The sequence below is a fragment of the Lissotriton helveticus genome, chromosome 4_1 (genome assembly GCF_964261635.1).
Source record: "Lissotriton helveticus chromosome 4_1, aLisHel1.1, whole genome shotgun sequence".
Lineage (NCBI taxonomy): Eukaryota > Metazoa > Chordata > Amphibia > Caudata > Salamandridae > Lissotriton > Lissotriton helveticus.
Genome location: NC_136063.1, coordinates 899,264,353 through 899,284,980, shown reverse-complemented (window position 1 = coordinate 899,284,980; position 20,628 = coordinate 899,264,353). Strand labels below are relative to the sequence as shown.

At 43.1% G+C, this 20,628-nt stretch overlaps 1 protein-coding gene across 2 annotated transcripts in view; it reads right to left on the bottom strand.

The window, feature by feature from the left end:
* NETO1 (neuropilin and tolloid like 1) overlaps positions 1–20,628 on the bottom strand; it is a 770,367-nt gene that overhangs the window by 48,589 nt on the left and 701,150 nt on the right. The gene's annotated exons all lie outside the window — the stretch shown is intronic.

Here is a 20,628-nt window from a genome sequence, read left to right as displayed (position 1 = left end):
GCTTCTAACTTCAATTTTTTAACAGTTTATACTACATCCAGCTCAAACACCAAAAATTCCCTCAAAGCAGACCAAATACTTTGAAAGCAATAACCGGTATAGAAAATGTGGGCACAATTTTTTATCTTAAGAGTTTACATCAATGGGATGTGTCTTCTAATTGAGTTAAACAAAATGAATAAAAAAATAAAAAAATGTATACCTCTCATTCATATGATATACTTTTAATGACAAGCCATGCTTAAAGCAGGTGATATAATACTTACAATTACGGAGAAAGTCCCTTTAACCTCATAATCATGAATACCCTGTGAGAGGTGGGTTTGCCCATCTAATCCACCTGGATTTTTAGCTTTTTGAGGATAAGGAGTACTGGGCTGGGTACACATGAACATGTGTGTGCACACACGTGTGCAGGCTGCAAATCGGAGATTCCTGTAATGCGCAGCCTAGGAACTGTGCAAAGGAAGCCTGGTGCAGAAGGGACACTGCAGGGTTGGGTACTGACCTGGGAGGGGCCTTATATTGTTGGCGTACACAGACAGGGAGAGTCAGTGTGGTTTACTGGCTTGTCTGCTGTGACACTCCAATATACAAATATGGGGAAGGCTGCCTTAGAGAGCAACCCCACTTCCACTTGTCTACAGACACCAGAGTCATGCCAAATTACAGTGTAACCTGTGTAAAAAGATCAATTCTGCAAAGTCCAAAGACATATCTGTACAGCTTATGAGCCTTCCAGGAATCTCATGTTTCTCTGGCCAAGCTCAGCTTCAGAGCCCAGGCCTTTTGTCACCCTCCTGTTTCATTTTTTGTTGTTGCAGTTTTATATAGCATGAACCCGACCCAAAGGTATTGAAGTGCTTTACATTAGCACCAGTTGCATTGCAGACTGACACATTCATGTTTGGTATTAAGTGATTTGCCCTGAATCACAGGATGTTGGGCCGGCGCCAAGACTAGAACCTGGTTTCCCAACTCCAAAGTCTGCAGTTCTGGCCAATAGCCAAATCCTCGTTAACTACTGTTCTGCATCAATCAATCAGGTGTCACCCTGTGTCAGAAAGAGGACCAGCCCAACCCCACTACATGAAGGAAGGGAGCCCAGACCACTGGAGCCAAACCAGGAGGGGGCTTCTTTGAAGGTTTGCTGGGGAATTTGCAGTGATGTCAGCTTAGGGTGAAGCTTATGGCAAGTGACTCATAGGTGAATCCATCTTGAAGTATCCCACCCAGCTGTGCAGGGAGGTTGGGACAGGGATGGAGAGGTAATGTGGCACATTAGGATAGGCCAAAGGTGCATCCTTGTCATAACCTCCCGGCCCCACTTAAAAGGTCCTGTGCAGGGAGGAGAGGGGTCTCTTGCATGTGCTTTTCTGCTGGCATTGGGACTGGAGGCTGACGCCATGGACAATTGGATGGAATTACCCAATGACTGCCATCTGGACTAAGGACTCTACCTCTGATTGACCCCAGGATCAGTGGGGCACTCCCCCAGGGCCAGGTAAGTTGGTCCCCTGAGGACTAGGTGGGGGAAATCCTCAGCTTCTGCCCCAAGGAGGAGAGGAGCCCAGAGAAAGAGCTATGGAAAAGTCCGGTGCAGGGAGACAGTGATCCTAGCTCACTTCAAGGTACATGATCTTTGAGGCAAGGAGGTCTGCAGAAAGCGCTCAAGTAGGCTATAGTTCGCCACCAGGAGCAAAACGAGCTTAAGATCATCCAAATCAGCCCAACTATGTTTGTTCACTGGCGGCAAATATAGTATCCCCTTCCGGTATGCATTGATAGCATTTGATAAAGCCCGTTTTTCCACACATTACTTATTTAATAAGGGCAAATGGTAGAGTGGAAGGCTCTGAGAAAGGTTCAAAGGTTTGGGTATGTGAACAAAAGGTTTGGGGTAAGAAAAGCACTCACACACATACACGTCATGTGAAGACAGTGTGATTTAATGTTTAAACTGTGTTGCTAGGGGGCTTGAAAGAAAGATTCCATAAGATTGTTCAGGCATAGTGTTCCCTTTAAAACTTAACACTACACACACTAGGCCTAGGACAGCAACTGATACCCACACCACTGATTGGGGTATAGGGGTAGACCATATGTCAAAGTATGGACGGTGTTTAGGGGGCAACTGGAAAGTCCCTGTTTTGCCAAGAGCACAGCAGGTTTTCAAAGAGGGGGGCCCATATTAGTCATTCTCTCCACAGAGATGTTCCCGCCATTGGCGCAGGCCACAACAACAGGAAGGGTAGGGTGGGAGAGATTTTTCCCAGGGGCACCCCTAGGGATTCCCATGTTCATGGACCCCAAGAAATGTTCCTATGGTGGAGGGATGATGAGAGAAATGTGTGTTTCTCACAGACCCCTAGGTTATCTGGTGGGGAGTGTGAGCTACTAAGGGTTGTCCTATGGTGGCGGGTGGCCCCAGAGAAGGGTGGTTCCTGGGACAGGAGGTATAGTGGTAGACCCTAGGTTCCCTAGCTGGGCTACAGAACTAACCCTGAAAAAATCTGAGAGAGTTAGTTGTGGACCATGATGTGTCCGGGTAGGGTATGTGTCTACCCAAGGAAGCGGAAGGGTGTTATCCTAGAGCAGTGTTGTTTTGCACCTGAGGTGGTGGTTTCTCAGGCAGTTGGAGCAGGCAGCGAAGAAAGGACTGCCGGCTCCTGTGGCCACATGCTGAAGTGTGGTCCTCATAGGGAGCAGGCTTGGGGCAGTTCAGGGTGCTCTCCCAAGGCTGTCCCCCCACATTGGACCATGCAGTGTGCTGGTATGCGAGCAGGCACCCTGAAACAAAAAAAAGGAAAGCAGCACAACAAAAAAAAAGAAGCTGCGGCTCTTCCAGTAGCAGCTGGAGAGCGACTAAAGAAAATGCACAGTGCCTGAAGTGAGCCACTTAATGCCCTGTGGGGATTGCCCATATTTTATTTCACAAAAAACACTTGTGTGTGGCTTGTGGTCGCCCCAAGAGGACAGGTTACCGTCAATTAATGGCTAGAGTGTGGGGGAGCTGCAAGAGCAGGGCAGCCTCTCCCCAAAAGGATCGTCACGGTCCCCACCCTAAGTTGGGTGGGACTCTGAGAAAGAAATCCCTCAAGGTTTTCCAAGGATTTTTTAATCACTCCCCAGGCTAGAGCATGTGCTCTTCAGTTGGGAGTGGTATGCCTCTAGGATCAACGTCTATGGCTGCAGTCTCTGTAGCCTGAAAGTCTTCAACATAAGATTTCATGTTGCCCAAACACCCTCTATGGGTGAAAGAATATAATTGCACATGTTGTGAATATTAATGTGATGCCCTTCAGGTATATGTTTCAATTGCGTTATTCATACTAAAACGTTATGCTGAGTTCACAAATCTCATAGACGTGCATAGACCCTTTCTCTTGTGACTGTTTTAATGAAGTAATTACACTGACAATCACTCATGTTCAAGACATACATGCTTTATTGCCAATATTAAGTGTTTTCATTCAAAGTGATATTCCAATATTGCATTTTAACATATGGGAAGGTTTCAACATGTGATTTTTTTTAATCTAGATCTCTTTTTGGGAGGGATAAGAGTGATTACACAATATCACATGAAGTATTTCCATCAACCTATGTATATTTGTGTAAATTGCTTCATAGTATTTAGTAGTGAGTCTGTAATACATGTACTTTTTCCGTTTTTCAAAAGTAAAAGCACAGACTCAACAATCATTTGTTGAGTGTTATTAATGTGTACCTGTGACTGATGAGTACTAGCCCACACCACCTCCCTTGAGTAGGCCTTGGACTGCTCTGCCTTAATACCCTTTGAGAGTCAAGCGCTACAATGGGGTGGGTGGTTCCCAGTGGAGGATAAATGTGGACCCATTACTTGTGCAGGCTACTCAGCTAATGACTCATTCTCTAACATACCCTCCTACATGTAATGGTAAGAACTATCTAGAGACATTTTCAGTATAGGAGAGATAATCTTCTCAAGGTTGATTTTATCCCATTTGAGACTAATTTCCTTTGTGCCCATTGTTACTCTCTGGGAATAATTAGGCCGTTGGTCCTTCCCCCTTAAACCTGTTGTGCTAAATAGCAGCAAGTTAATTATCAATGGGGCTAGCATAACTGATTTGGTTTTCAAGAACTATAAAACTCTATGATCACTTTAAGGTGGCTATTAAACTATTATCTATTTTACTAGAAAACCATCTATTGACAAATTAGGTACTTTCTTCATATCACTAGAAACACCATTTAAGTAACTTTGATTACATGTTATAATCAACCCAGTGAGACCCTGCCTTGTTGAGTCATCAGGTATCCCCATTGGGCACTAAGAGAACCTCTCTCAACCCCTGCTTGATAATCATGCTGTTAACATTGTTGTTCCCAAAACAGTCAGAACATGATCCAGGACGAAATGTAGTTTTAAAAATGGATCAAATTAGTTGAAAAAAACTGCATTATAGACATTTATTGACAACAGTGTAACCCTCAAGTAAAATTCTAATGAAGACCTGCACATTTTACTGTTAGTACTGAAAAGATTAGGGCCCAGATTTACAAAAGTGACAAACAATGTGGTGCAGCCTCTAAACATGCTGTGTTGTGCTGTGTGACTGGGAGAGAGCAGGATTGCACCATATCTACCAAGATACATCTCAATTTCCCATCTCTCTAGCTTTGGAGCAGATATTTCTGCCTGCTCCACACACACAACGTTGCGCCATAGTGCAAGGTTGTGTGAGTGAGCTAGCATAGATTTTTGTACTGGAAGGGTAACCTTAAAGTAAGGTTTGACCAAAAGGGTAATCTTACGCAGCACTTAGCTATAGTTCTTGACTTCACCCGGAGGTTGGGTGCCAAGCCCATGAAGGCCTTGCTGAATATTTATAAGGCCAAGAGCATTGCTATAGTGAAGTATGGCTTTGAAAGCTGGGGCTATAATAACTGCACAGAGCTCCTAATTGAGAAAATAAGTTTCTAATAAGTCTGCTCTCCGTCCCTCAATCCACATCCTTGTACATAATTCATCAAGAGGTGGGTCTAGGCCATGTTTCTGATCTGATTAGAATGTCTCCCATTCTCAAATCGATCCAGATCTGGTCTAATCCTGATTTGTTGTTAAATAAAGAGATCATACAAGATTGCATGGCTCTAAATAGGGCAAGTAGTATTCCATGGTTGAGACATTTGAAAAGCCCGGCGGAGTGGTTAGGTCGACCAAACTTGTTTCATAGCCCAGAAAATATATGTAAAAAAGATCTTGTGTGGACCAAGACCTCATTTCAGCGCATAGCAACATCAGAAAGAGAGGCCGTGGAATTATTGAAACCCACTGTCCGTGCCCACCAGCTCCTAAAAACGTCCTTTTTAATGGAGCCTTACATGGATACTGTTACCAAGTCCCAACATCGTTTTCTTTTGACGAGATTTAGGTTTAACTATTGACATTTTTTCTGGCTGTTCCTTTAGGCTGGGCCAAGATAGAAGACCTGTTTGTTTTTTTGAGGCAAGATACTATGCATTTTGTCTTATTCTGAGACTTTTATTTACCTATTCACAGGTGTTATATCCTGCCGGTTTTAGAAAAATAAGGTTTTTTGCAGGCGAGACTAGCTCTTTTATACCTGAAATTGCTGAGCAATCCTTGGGAAACTTTCAATATTGCTAGCTTTGTAGTAGCAGCAGTTAGAGCAAGGAAAAAAAGGAAGTAGCATCTGAAACAGGTTTATGTGTCTGGATCCTGTTATGTATTGTTTGCCCTATTGCACATGACATGTACTAATATTGTTTGTATTTTATAGTTCTATTTGCATATTAGGAATTGTGGCAATGTTATATTTATGGATGATTTTATGTAATAATTATTTTCAATCTTGTAATGTTGATGAGTATTTTTGAAAATACTTTTATGGTTAATAATAACCAAATAAAGTAATTTTGACTGACTGATTGACTGTACTAATAGAAGACTGCTCGACCCAAGCTGTTTACATAGTTAGAGCTTCAACAGCCTTCTCAATCAAAGAGTCAATAGACACATTTATTTGTTATTTTTCCTGACTAGATTGCAGAGGAGAGCACACATCCTTAGGTTTACCTAAGTTCTATAGGCTAGAGGAGGAACACAAGCAGCTAGACTCACTTCCACTGCATGTTTGTAATGACACAGATAGGAGCAGCTTCAGTTTGAGTGGGGGATTTTAGTGCAGAAAGTCCCCTAAACAGTCCACAGAGCTCATTCTTACCTTAACATCAAAGGCAGCTGTAGTATGCTGTGCATTTCAAATATATTTTTGTAATGGTGTGGATGGGCGTGGCTTAAGTTCACATGGAGTAGGAACCCTCAGACTTACAAGCGACCCATCACACAGTCAAGGAGCAAAAAAACGAACACACACATCTAAGATAAATGTACACCTGTCATAGCTGTCGACACATTATGTACTAAACTTGTATCCATCTCTTTTGTGTGTTTGCCTTGTTGGGAGAACAAGCTTAATGTGTTCCACCTGCTGTGGGCAGTGTGGCAGCTAAGCCTATTCCCAAACTTCTAAATGGAAAATTAAAAAGGCACCTATGTAACCGCTGTGATTTACTGCCTATATTAACATAGTGATGCTGCCAATTCGATTTAATTAAATATCTGTTTTCAAAAGTTCAGTTTGCTGCCTATGATGACATTTTGCTTGCCGCAAGATTGATTATCAAAGTGTTCACCACATTTTCAAAGCCATACAAAATGTGTGCCCTTAAGAACCACAATTAGTCTTCTAATGAATACTTCATATGATGCTAGTTCTAAAATTGATTGAGGAATGGAACGATTTCAAAAGGCAAAACATAAGTCTGAAGAGAAAAACTCAGATTCAATTTGGATAAAGAAACACATACACAGTTCTTTCATTCATTAGTGTGATGGGCGTAGCACTCAGATTACATTAGTGATTGACATATATATGTACACAATCAAAACATGCACTTCTTTAACCTGCAACACCAATGAAAGCAGTTGAAGACATGTTAACACAGTGCAGCAGCTAAGCTCCATTTTAAAAGCATTCCACTTGCACACATTTCCCGAGCAACCCTGGGCGTAGGACTACGCTAGGCTCTTGGAGCGTGCGTACTTTGCGGAACTATGCACTCCACGAATTGCACGTAGCAGAGTGCAAAACCGCATAGCATAGCGGGCATTTTTTGCTTGCTCTCGGTCCTCAACATCCCGGAGAGACTTTTTCCTCGTTCGCGGTCAGCAACATCAAGTTGACAATGGTAGACAGCATTTCAAACTACATGCAGGCAAAAGCCAGCATTTCAAACTACATGCAGGAGAGCCCGCCGTAACCGTTACAGGACTGACGCTACATGCACAGGTTTAACTTCTTGAACCGACACCGGGTTGATTGAAGCCCCGCAGAGCGCGCTTTCACTTTGACACGTTCGACATACTGCAGCAGCATTAATTGTGCCAGAATTCGAAAATAACTCAACAAAACCTTTTGAAAAAATTGAGCGGATACAACGTAAAGTGACATGTGATTTAAAAAAAAAAGAAAAAAGATCCATGCTTGCGGACTTCCCCGGCTGGAAAGCTCTTCTGGTGAAATAGCACTGAATTATCAGCAATGAGATATTAGAAACAGGAGCTTGCAGCTATTAAAAGAATTCACGGTTTCAACATCACGCCACCTGAACCCCCTTTTTTAACCGATTATCCTGGTTCCTGTTGAAAAAACTTAATTGATCACATTGGGATCGACCAAATAGTTGCCTTTTGCTCCTGAGGAGAACCCCAGAATTGAGGGGGTTCGAAATGCGTAGACCTTTTTCTGTTGAATACCAAACAATTGTACTATTGACACAGATCAGGCTGATTGTGCAATCTAAAATACGTTTTTTTTATTTATTAGTGATTTGTAGCAGTGGTTTACTGCACAACTAAGTTATGTCATTAGATCTTTGCATTGTTTGGTAAGTGCCCCTTGGTTCACCAGTAGACAAGAAAAGTATCTTTTATACACCAAGGAGCCATGAATGTTTGTATGTGTGAGGATTAGTATAAATGAGCAATGTGGTTTGAATGGAGAAGTTTGAATGGTAATTTTGTGATACCTTTTAGTAGGGGTTGGGTCTTGTGTATATAGACTGATTTTTTCTTTAATTGTATATCGTCTTCTGAATTCTTTGATGTGGTGTTTTTTCTACATTTAATGGAAATTGTGTTGTTCATTTTGTCTAAAATAGAATGTAGTTATAAAATAAAAGACTTTATTGATTAAGAAGGGTGTAGGTTGTCTTACAGCTTTTGGGCCTTGACAAGCACGGACAATTGAATATCAGTACTGGCCGCTGTGGTTGTTTTGTTGTTTAAGGGCTCAGCCTTACTGATAAGAGCCAGACCCATTGTTGTTCTCTCGTCTTATAAATAAGGCACCCTTTCACGCTATACTTAGCGTGAAAGGGGAGGGCAATGGGTGTTGCTGTGGGCGTTCCACCACAACTCCCATTGATTTTGACACTGCCCCATATTTACGTATAGTGGCGTAAATATGGGGCAGTGCCAAAATAAGACCAGGGAAAACCTGGTTTTACCCTGGCACAACAAGAAGAGATGTTTAATTTCTCCTAATTGTTGCTGTTCACACAAAAACAGCAAACCACCCTTTTTAAAAATAATGTGTTTATTAACATTTTTAAAAAAAATAGGCGATACATAGTATATATCAGGATTGCTTAGACATATAGCATGAACAATTACATTGAAATGAGGCCATCAAAACCGGGAGCTTTGTCTACCGAACCATAAAAGTTCTATCACATCTAGGTAGGGAAAGAGGTCAGAATCCACTTGTGGGGCTGAGGGAGTGTACAACGAGGAGTAGAATGCAGTGAGGTATTCAGGTGGTAAACATCCATTTGTACGCGGTCATTACACCGTGTACCATTACTATGCAAGCGTTACAATGCATGCACTGTAATAAAGCATAGCCTTTACTACGCATGGTATTACTTTGCATGCGCTGTTACAACGCATGATTTGTAATGCGTGTATGGATGACGGGAGTTAGGGTATGAATAGAGGAGGCAGCGATGATGAGGAGGCAGCAATGATGGAATTGAATTGAATTCAAGGAATTGCAGTGAGGAGGAGGCTAGAAAGACAGCATGGTGGAAGGAGAACAGGTGACAACAGCATCAAAGGAGGGGCACGAGGGACTCCGGGCACCCACCAAGGAGAGAGAGGTAAGAAGGACTGTTTAATTTTCAAGGGTTTGTGTTTGAGGAGTAGTGTTTTTAGTTTGAGGATAGTGTTGTGGGTCGTGTAAGGTAGTGTTTGTGTGTAGGTACAGGAGTGGGGGTGGGTCATGCAGGGATTAGTGTTTTAAGTATTAGGGTAGTGTTGTGGTGTTTGTGTAGTGTAGGGTAGTGTTGGGGAGTCTTACAGGGTAGTGTTTAAATTAGGGAGCAGATTGGCGGTAGGGGCTGGGAAGTGCCTGGGCTTTTGTTTTAGGTTTTATGGTGGGGTTGTATTGTTTGTGTAGTGTAGGGTAGTGTTTTAGGGTTTAGGGTAGTGTCAGGGGGTCGTGTAGGGAAGTGTTTGCGTGTAGGGGCAGGACTGGGAGTAGGGGCAGGGTTGTGTTTGGGGCAGTGTTTTAGGGTTTAGAGTAGTGTTGTAGTTTTTGTGTAGTGTAGGGTAGTGTTTTAGGGTTTAGGGTAGTGTCAGGGTGTTGGGCAGGGTAGTGTTTCAGCATTGGGGATGGACTGGGGAGGGGCATGGTCGTACTGGGGGTAGTATTTTAGGGTTAAGGGTAGTGTAGTAGTGTTTGTGTAGTGTAGGGTAGTGTTTTAGGGTTTAGGGTAGTGTCAGGGGATCGTGCAGGGTAGTGTTTCAGTGAAGGGGATGGACTGGGGGTAGGGGCAGTTTCATGCAGGGGGTAGTGTTTTAGGATTTAGGGTAGTGTTGTGGTGTTAGTGTAGTGTAGGTTACTGTTTAAGTGTTTAGTGTAGTGTCGGGGGGTTGTGATGGGTAGTGAATGAGTGTAGGGACCAGAGTGGAGGAATGCGTATGTTTGTGCAGGGGGTAGTGATTTAGGGTTTAGGGTAGTGTAGTGGTGTTTCAGTAGTGTAGGGTAGTGTAGTGTTTGAGTGTTATGGTAGTGTTTTCCATTTTTAGATGTGTAGGGTAGTGTATTTCTATTTATTATTTATTGTAGTGTTGTGTTTTAAACATTGTAAAAAAGGGATTGAATGTCTTTTTTTTAATATGACACGTTATTCCGCATACCATTTTTATTACTAGGCAAGTTTTTACTTTGAATACATTAACACTTTCAATGTAATGGTATGCAAACTAAAAACATGCGTACTAACGGTTATTGCTAAGTAATAACCGCATAGTAATTGCATGTGAAGTAATGGCATGCGCAATAACGTGTCTTATTCGTTCAGGCACCTCCGCATGTCCACTGATTAATGTGCTGTCTTCCTCTAATATCTCTGTGACAAATGTGAAGCTATGAGAGGGCTTGAACAGTTCCGTGAGTGTCCTCACAGGGCGATCTTCCTTCCCATATCTCCTGGCAGTAGTATACTTCCCTAAAAATGTAAGCTCCCTTGCGGCCTGTTCATTAAAATTGAGAGTTTATCCTGTATGACGGTCAGGGTGGAGGGGTCATTATGTTGGAAATATTGCAATTCAAGTGTCTTGAGTTCAGTCTCTATTTTTCTTAGTGTAGCTCGTAGCGATTTCAAAATCCCTGATTGGTGTGTAATGCACTTCCCTCTGATGACTACTTTAAATGCTTCCCACAGTGTCGATGCAGAAGAGACGGATCCCGTGTTTAGAGCAAAATATTCAGTGATATCATTTTTAATTTCAGCTTGAAAAGCCGAATCTAGTAGAGCATAAGGGGGCAATCTCCATATAAATTCCCGCCGTACAGAGGTCAGAAAGGCCACTCTACAGGTGATGGAGAGTGATCGGACAGTATCCTTGGAAGGATTTGTGTATCTATCGTCCAAGCCGCCACGTCTCCTGACAGTAGCCACCAGTCCAGTCTGGACCAGGAGCCAGGTTGTGTGGATACGTAAGTGCCCTCGCATTTCTGTTGGTTAAAAGCTCTCCAGACTTCCACTAGATGAGTCTACCAAAATCGAATTAAGTGCTTGATTAGATCTGGGATGTAATGCACGGGAAGCTCCAGCCTGGTCGCTGTCCTCACACAAAATAGCGTTAACGTCCCCCTCCCCAAATATTAGTGTCACAGCCCATGCCCGTACTTTTTGCCACCATCTCATGAAAAAAGTCAGGACTGTCAGTGTTGGGTCCATATATGGCAGGAAAGACCAGCTAGGTTCTGCCCAGAGAGCCTTTTATTATTACATACCTGCACTCAGTGTCGATATGTGAGTGTGTCATTGTCCAGTCCACCCCACGTCTGATGAGTATGGCTAGCCCTCTAGCATAGCTAGAAAATGTGGAAGAGTACATCGTCCCCCAGTGTTTATGTTGTAGTCGGCTATTGTCTGCCGGTAGTAGGCGTGTTTCCAGCAAAAAAAGAAACATCCACTTTGTGACAATCCAAATACGTGTGCACTAATCTAGCTTTTCTGTGATTGTTCAAACCACTAATATTCCAAGTTAAAAAAATGGTGAGAAACTGGTGGGGAGGCTACCGGCATGAGTGTCTTAAGTGTTTCATGTCCTTGATGGTGCCCAAATTGTACAGAATAGGTAAAAGAGTGTACCCACCCTGACTGCCATGTTTAGATATCCATGTGTGTTTAAAAGGGATGTTACTGCGAAGGTGCCTGCGAACAGCAAAACACCCTTGATTGTTTATGTGCAGGAAGGTGCCCCTTCCTGGACATAAACAATCATTTAAAAATGATGTATTGCAACTTCCATCTGTGCTGAATTAAGCAGCATACATAGAATTTACAAAACGCCATTTCAGATGATGTATTTGCAGAAAGGGACACTTACCTGCACATAAACAATCTCTCCCCTCAACGCAGGCCCCCTTACACTATGGTGCAAGGGTGCCTGCGCTGGGCAGCTAAATTTAGCACCAGCACAGGGGGGAAACGCAGGGATGCACCATATTCTTGTAAATATGGTGCAGCCTGGTGTTACTAAAGTGATGGAGACTGGTGTTTGCCTTCTTGGCTTAACGACACGCTTCGCCACTTTCTTTGTAAATGTGCCCCAAAGTTTTACTTTGTCTGACAGAAGCTTGGGAAGATCAGATCATCCCAGAGCCAATTATTTAACAGTTTATGGAAGTCCTGAAATGAGCAGAACTATCCAGTGAAACTCCACAGGTGGGAACCGGTTCTGAAATTTAAATCCCAATAATCAACCAGAGTCAGTCTTCAAGTATATTTTTACAAGCAAGCCTTGAACAATGGAGTATCCCTGAATAACAAATATCCTGAAAAATAGCTGTTTTATAAAGTAACTGAAACATTAACTGCTTAATCGCGGCATGAATTCCGCTGCGGTGCGGCAATTTTGATGAGTAGGCGGGGCCACGTCGGCCAAGGACATGCGCAGCAATATGGAGGTAGTGCTCGCGACGGCCGTTGGCTGACGGGAGCACTTAAGGGGTTAAATTAATCACCATCTTTACGTTTAATTCACTCTAAAAAACATTTCTAAAGTTAACAAAATGTTCATTTCGAAGGAAACCTTACTGTACAGGTCAATTTTAAAAATGTATGATTCAACCTGGGTTTGCACCACTGCTACTGAAAATAACCTGAGTCCACACAAAATAAACCCTTTAGCATAGCTTGGGGGCAGCCTGTGGACAGCTAGCAACCTTTTTGCAGCACATCTAAGCCCTGAACTGCTGATTTGCTTCCTAAAACAGACAGATGCAATAGAACAAATGCAGCGTCAGTTTTAATCACGTTATTAATGAAGTCTTGGGAAACTGTTTGCAGAAGCAGAACCAAAATTGAAAGGAGAATCGTGCTACTGAGCAGCTGAAATCAGCAGTACTCCAGAAAAACATTACATGTGTGGAAATGGAGAGAAGCAACCCCTACAGCAATATAATGACAGCAGCAGGAGCAGAAATAAGCAGATTGCACTGTCTACCGGAGACCTTGCTAGTTGGCCTCGCGATAAAGTACAATTTGTTTTTCTATAGAGCCTTAAGTATATCCCTCACAAACTCGATAGGATATTTGTCTAACAACTCCCACTGCCCAGAAAAAAGAATCACATTGTTCACCCACGTTTCTTCTGTAGTGATGGAGGGATAACATGCTGCTAATCTTCATGATACTAATTTCTCCTCCCTTGTACAAGTAATTAATTCAAGAAGGGAGTGTCTACTCCAAAGCAGACATATTTTAAAAAGTAAGGGCTCATTACAATAATGGGTGGTCGGACAGCCGCTTACAATCCCGTTGGTCGGGAGATCGATCTACAAGCAGGCTTTGGTCCGACCGCCCAACTAGGAAGAGACAGCAGTGCTGGCGGTCAAAAATTGGCTATTTTACATTTTGGTTTCTGATGAGGACCAGGAAAAGTGCTGAAGCATAGGCTGCAGTGTGAAAGAGCACTTTGTGCACATCCATACACCATGTGCCAGGCACCATGTGGTGCCTGGCACACGGTGCATAAATGTGCGTGATGGCTTTTCATGTGTTTCCAGGGCCACTTTACAATGGCCCACGGGGGATGGGTGGCCCTGCTTGGGGCCCCCAAAGTCCGTTTATGACAGCCTTTTCATGGCGGTCGTATTGCAATGAAAAGGATGTCTAAAAGGGACATCGTAATCCTTATGGCGGTGCTTGCATAGACACAGCCTCCATGTGAGGGATGCGATTCTGACCACCCCGACAGGATCTGAGATCCTGTTGGAGGTGGTAGCCTTTAACCCCACCTCTGTGTTCCGACCTCCTGCACCCGAATGCTGCGGGCGACCAAAGACTTGTCTGTCGGTGGTGGTCCTAACAACAACGTAATCAGGCCCTCTGTTAAAATCCCCATACAGTTTTTTTCCATGTTCCTTAAATCATCCCTCAGGATCACAGACAAACCTCCCTGGGAGGGAAAGTGATAGAAGGTCAGTTGGAGTTTCATGCTGGGTTTCCTTATCCTGACTGAACCACAGTCATGAGGCAAAGAGGGAGCGGTATCATGCTTGGATGTGTGCCTGCTCAATATTTATCAGTTTCTTTAGCCTCAGAGGGTGACTTGTGTTAGTAATGAGTGCTTAGTAGAATGGGCCTTGTTCTGCAGTTCTTGACTTTTCTCCCATCATGTAGCATACACTGAGAAGATCTTGGTGAGAACGTCTTGTAAAGGACTTGTAAAAATATAAATCTGCACCCAACAAACATTAACAAACATTAGCAGAACATAAAAAAATTGACCAACACAGTACTGATGCATCCTACAGCTGTTTATCATTGTCCTCACAACACACCCTCTCCAACAATAAAACACAAGTAACATCCAAAAGGACTCACTAGACAGACCACTAATCAGGCATTCCAGCAAAGCTCTGATTTTCCTTACGTTTGGCTGTCACCCTACTCACAACAGTAGCAACTGTAAGTAATAAGTAAACATTTAAAACCTGTAACAGAACAATATTGTCATAAGAAAACACAAAGATGCAGCTCAGAAGCTCTGTCTATTTAAACCTAACCAAGCTCACAATACCACCCCACTTCTCATATTACATTGCAGCACACTGTTATAACCCAAAACACACAAAACGAACATCAGCACAAAATCTTGTAGCTAGCCTGGTTTGAAGGAGTATGGGTTCATCCTCTCCCTCCTCTTATTCAAACTCTACATGGAGTCTCTTGGAGTCCTTGCCATCCACTTAATCAAATCTTCCAGTATACTGATGGCACGCAAAAGTATTTGAAAATACCATCCGTTAGATTTGGGGGTCTCTAGTTGGCACAGGTAGGTACTTGTGACAAATAGGGACCCTTGCCTCTAGTCAAGGTAAGGGGGTACACTCCTAAAATAACCCCTGCTCACCTCCTTGGTAGCTTGCCACGAGCAGACAGGCTTATCTCAGAGGCTGTGTGTAAAGCATTTGTGACCACATACAGTAATCAAGTGACAACACTACAGATGGACACCACACAGTTGTATATTAAACACAAGATCCTAAACACAAGATCACAAACAACAAAAATCCAAAATACTGTACTTAGAATTGTGGTTTTAGCTTAGTTCTGTTCAGTTCTTAAAATGCAACACTTTAAGTTAATGTACCTTACGATGTGTTACGCTTCCACAACAAAGGTGTTGCAGCGATGGAAATGCGGCAAAGTTCGGGTGCGCAGAAATAAAGACGTGAAGGTCTTCCAGATGCGGCATGCTTCTCTGATGATGCGAGAATTCTCGATTCGATGCATCAGCTGCAGCGGCCACACCCTTATTCCGTGATGCGATGACAACAGCTTCAGCTGCAACACTCTTTTCCGACGTTGCGAGACGCTTCCGCACAATGCGGCAACTACAGACGAAATCCAAGATGCGATGACAGTAGCTCCGATGGCTGCATGCTTCTCCTTCATTGTGAGATGCTTGTCTCGATGCAGTGCAATACAACAGCTACAGCGGCGACATTCAAGATGCGACGGCAGCGACGGCGAAACGCTTCCTCTTCGTTGTGACACGCTTCTCTTTTTGCGGTGCAATACGACAGCTACAGCGGCGACATCCAAGATGCGATGGCAGAGATGGCGACATGCTTTTTCCTCTTGAGTCGCGCTTCCAGCTCCTTGCGACACGCAGTCCCTCAGAAGGCCCAAAACAGCAGCAGGCATGTTCCAAGGACCTCTGGGGACCTGGAGGTTAATGTCTGTTGTCCCTGAGACTTCAGCAGGAGACAAGCTCTTTTCTAAGCCCTTGGAGATTCTTAAAAGTTGATGAAAGTACACAACGTCCCTTTCTCCTCTCTTTGGCAGTCAGGCAACCACTGCAGGCCAATCCCCCAAGCAGCACTTCATCTTAGGGATAGTCTCTCCTCAGTTTCTTCAGGTTCCTCTCCTCAGCAGAGGTGTCTTCTTGTTTGTCCAAAAGTGATCTAAATTCTTGGGATCAGGGTCCCAATATTTATACCCCACAATCCTTTGTTCTCTGAGGGCAGAGAGGCGTTTGCCTAGTCCAAACCAGTTCTGGAGCACTCTGTTTACATGACTCCTTCTTTCCTTTCACAATGCAGGGCAGAAACATCAGATGCCTCACAGGAGGTGGAGCCAGCATGGTGGAGGAAGGCACAACCCTGGAGTCCTCTGTTGACATTACTCCTTCTCTCCTTTCACAGTGCAGGGCAGAGACATCAGACGCCCCACAGGAGGTATAGCCAGCATTGTGGAGGGAAGGCAGAGCCATGGAGCACTCTGTTGACATGATTCCTTCTCTCCTTTCATAGTGCAGGGCACAGACCTCAGACGCACCTCAGGGGATGGAGCCAGCACTGTGGGGGCATGCACAGTGCTATTCAGGTCCCAGGTGCAACTCCTCCCTCCCATCGAGTAGCAGATCTCTCTATTCACCACTGGGAGGATGCACCATGTCTCCTGGAATCTCCAGCCCTGTCACTCAAACTCCAGACAAGGAATACACAGCCTAGCAGAGGCAGGCTTGGATAGATAGACAAGAAAATACCTACTTTCTAAAAGTGATATTTTCAAACTCAGAATGTTAAAACCAACTTCACTAAAAGATGTACTTTATCATTCTGAGTTCAGGTATACTAAAGTCGATTTTCTACCATGTTCCCTAAGTCAGTTAGAACTATAAGATGTAATAATCTAACTGCCCATTCTGGCCAATGGAGAACAGGTAGCCTTGCAATAGGGAAAATCGAACATGGCTTTAATTCACAATTGGGACATGCCACACACACCAGGGCTTGTCCTACCTTATACTTACAATGCACCCTGCCATTGGGCCTACCATAGGGGTGTCTAACATGAAGAAAAGGGAAGGTTCAGGTTCTGGCAAGTGGGTGCACTTCCCCAGTCAGCATGGCAGTACCAGACTGCACACAGGCTCTGCAGTGGCAGGCCTTATACACACTTTTACAGGCTGCTTCTGTGGGTGGCACAACCAATGCTGCAAGCCCACCATCAGCATTTGGTTTACAAGCCCTGGGCACTCCTGCCTGGTGCACTGTACTAGGGTCTGACAGGTAACCAGCCAATCATTGAATCACAAATTCATACATCAATTTACAATAGGGAGAGCTTATGCACTTTAGCACTGATCAGCAGTGGTAAAGTGCCAAGAGTCATAAAATAGCTAACAACAGGTCAGACAAATTATAGGAGGAAGGCAAAAAGTTCAGGGATGACCCTGCAAAAAGGGCCAAGTCCAACACCAACAATCAAGGCCATCAACCACCTTGGGCATTTATGCCTGATAGTTAAGCACCGCCTTCAAAATGAGCATGGCAAATATAACATTTGTCTTCATTGCCACCAACACAAGACATGTTCAACTCTACTTGTGACTATCACAGCCTGTATTACATATAGAGAGCACTGTTCTTGTTTGCGAATGGTGCACATTTAAGCAGGTACACTGGGCACAAACAGGGACAATGCACCATATTATAAAGAATACGCTGCCCTCCAGGCATCTACGAACAGTGCAATATTTTACACGTGTTTCTCTTTAGAAAGTGGTTAGAAATCTGCCTGCAGGCAGGTGCAGATAACGACTGCAACGACCTGCATGGGGATAGACGTTTGAGGATTCCATGGGACCCCTTTTATCTCTAGAGGGTGCTGCCATCAAGGGCAGACTGACAGGGCTCCACCTTTTTGTGGTACACTTTCACACTTTCTAAGGGCATGCTTGCCTCTGAGTCCCAGTTGGTAATATGGCACAGCGGCGAAGTGATTCCCTTAATTACACGGGCCCAGCCCTATGCAAACAAGATTAGGTCCTCTGAAGATAGAGATGCTGCTATATGTGAGCCAGCACTATCAGTATAAAGCAATGAGATGAAGAAGCATCTGCAACTCTTCCTGTAATAGCACTGCGCCCTAGGGATACAAAGAGCAGTTTCATATTCCCACTGCCCTCCAGAGCACCATATATAATACAGCCCCAGATGCTTAGTAAAATGAATTTATTCCTCAGCTCCTGCTAAATGCTCAATAATTAGTATTCACCATTAACATCCACCCATCCCTGAACCTGCAAATCACAAAGAAAAGACAGTCACACATCAATGTTCTCATTTCTACTATTTCCCAGAACCTGACTTCAAAACCACTACCCCAGACCTTGTTATTGAATTATCATGCTCACTGCCATCATCCACATTCTACACACTCAACAAAAAAGATGTAACTACATACAGTAACCACACTCACCCTTCATGACCTGTGTTGACTACCACGGCATGAGACATTGACCATTATCACAAACAACTTTCACACAATATGTGGCTAAAAAGTGTAGATCACCTCACATCTGACTTTGGGAACTGTCATACTTCGATTTTCTACATACATCCCTTAGGATGGACAGTTCAGTTAACACACCGCTCCCATGACCCTAGAGTTTAAATCGGTCGACAGGACACACAAGTCACCCTTGTCGTATGTGGAATTTTGTTCACCACTGATCTTTATAGGTAATAGTCTGCACCTCAAACATTTTCTCTAGATATAGACATTACTTCTATGAATCCTGTCGCTTCCTGATGAAGGCAACATGCCAAAACGCGTGTAGAGAGCATCATAACTTTCTCTACTTTTGTCTTTTGGCCACAATCTTGCATACTATCTGTTATCGTTAACATCTTGACATACCTTTTGCTTTATTTTTGTACTAAGGATGATTGAAATGTTGTGTATTTTCATTAAACTTGGATCACTAGAAGGATGAGGAATGGATGCATGTATGTATGAGCATGAGTAGGTATGTTGAGTGAAATATATGTCATTTATATCTTGTATATTATTATTACTAACGATTGAGTTCCAAGACACAGTGATATTGTTTTTCATTGATTAAGTAGATTTTCTAATTGTTGCTATCAATAGATACTTCTGCTGTGTCATTCGTTGTGCCCTCAATTAGATTTTAAACCAAATTGCCTAAGTTACCTTCTGAAACTTATGATCACCTCACATCTGCACAAGTTCTAGATAGTCTCGTGTCCACAGATTATTACAAACAGTATCTTAACAATGTATTAGTCTTGCAGTCTTCTGCAACTCATCCTGGCCTTTTTACAGCTAGAAACCCTCATTTCCTTGCTAGCTCCTCTTAGATCATGTTCCTCACGCTAGTTTCTCCATGGACCACCGGGATTCTAAACAAAATTTAGGAAGAGTACAGTCATGTCAATGTTTGCAATCTTCGTGAAGTTGCTAATTACACTATAGTACATTCAGAAGGCTGGAGAAACAGAATGAATGAAACTTTGCAATTCAGGACTTCCTCAATGTGGGGGTTACGGGGTGAAGGTGGAATGCCTGGTATTGACCAGTACATGCAAGTATTTATTTTATTTATTTTATTTTATTTATTTATTTATTTTTAACATTTGTAGAGCGCATTGTTACCGAACGGTGTCCTGGCGCGGTAGTGATAGCTCCCCTAGCTATATGCACCAAAATTAGCATGTTATACACTAAAATCTTGTAATCAAGTGACATTTATCGCACCCGATACATTCCGACTCTTGAGTCGAATTTTAGTAGGTCTGAAAAATATCACGACATTTAGGAGCAGCTCATAAATAAGGGTTCCGGAGTCTTAAAAGCAATCCTGCTATCATTACTAATAATACCATGTTTTCTCTTTCCCTAGGGGCCTTTTTTAAATTTAGAATTAGGGTTTTTAAGGCAGCTGACACAAACAGAAGAAGTGTGCATTGGGCCCAACATCAAGTTGTGGACAGAGTCCCGCAGAAACCTCTGACGTGAAAGTGAATTCAAACCTATGACATCATTTTAAATCATAACGTTTGTGTGAAAATAAAGCTTATTCTCATTTAAAAAAAAAATCTGCAGATTTTAAAGAAACTGTAAAGAGTATGTGTTCATTTTCTTACCGTTTTCTAGGGTATTTTCACGCGATTTCTCATTCGGCAGGAACATTTGAGCTTAAAAATATTATTCAGTCCCCAGTTTCAAATGCTCTTGCTCATTTGTCACATTGTAGAGTTTTCTTCTGGTCCTGTCAAATACTTATGTTTTTAGTATCAAGTAGTCAGCTGTTCTGCTTTGGGGTGCATGTCCTATGTCCTGCTTTGCCTCGGACACCCACAGCTACGTCATAACTATCTCATGACCACAGATGGCGGAACTCAGTCAGCGTTCTCCATGTGCACAAACACAACGGGGCATATTATCAAGCAGGGCGATATGCAATTATCCCTTGTATCTATCCCCTTTCTCACATGTTCTCTTTCTCTTCTCCCTCTTCTATGATAACTACCGCCAGGTGAGGTTAGCAAAACATTTGGGACGTTAATGTCCCTACAGATCAAAGTATAAAACATACCTGTAATAACTCTGCTAACCCTGTAACAGAACCGCCAAGATGTTCATGTAAAATTTGTCAATAAAATATGTGAAATAAAAAAAAACAAATAAAGTCTGCAATTACCCACTTCATTTAGA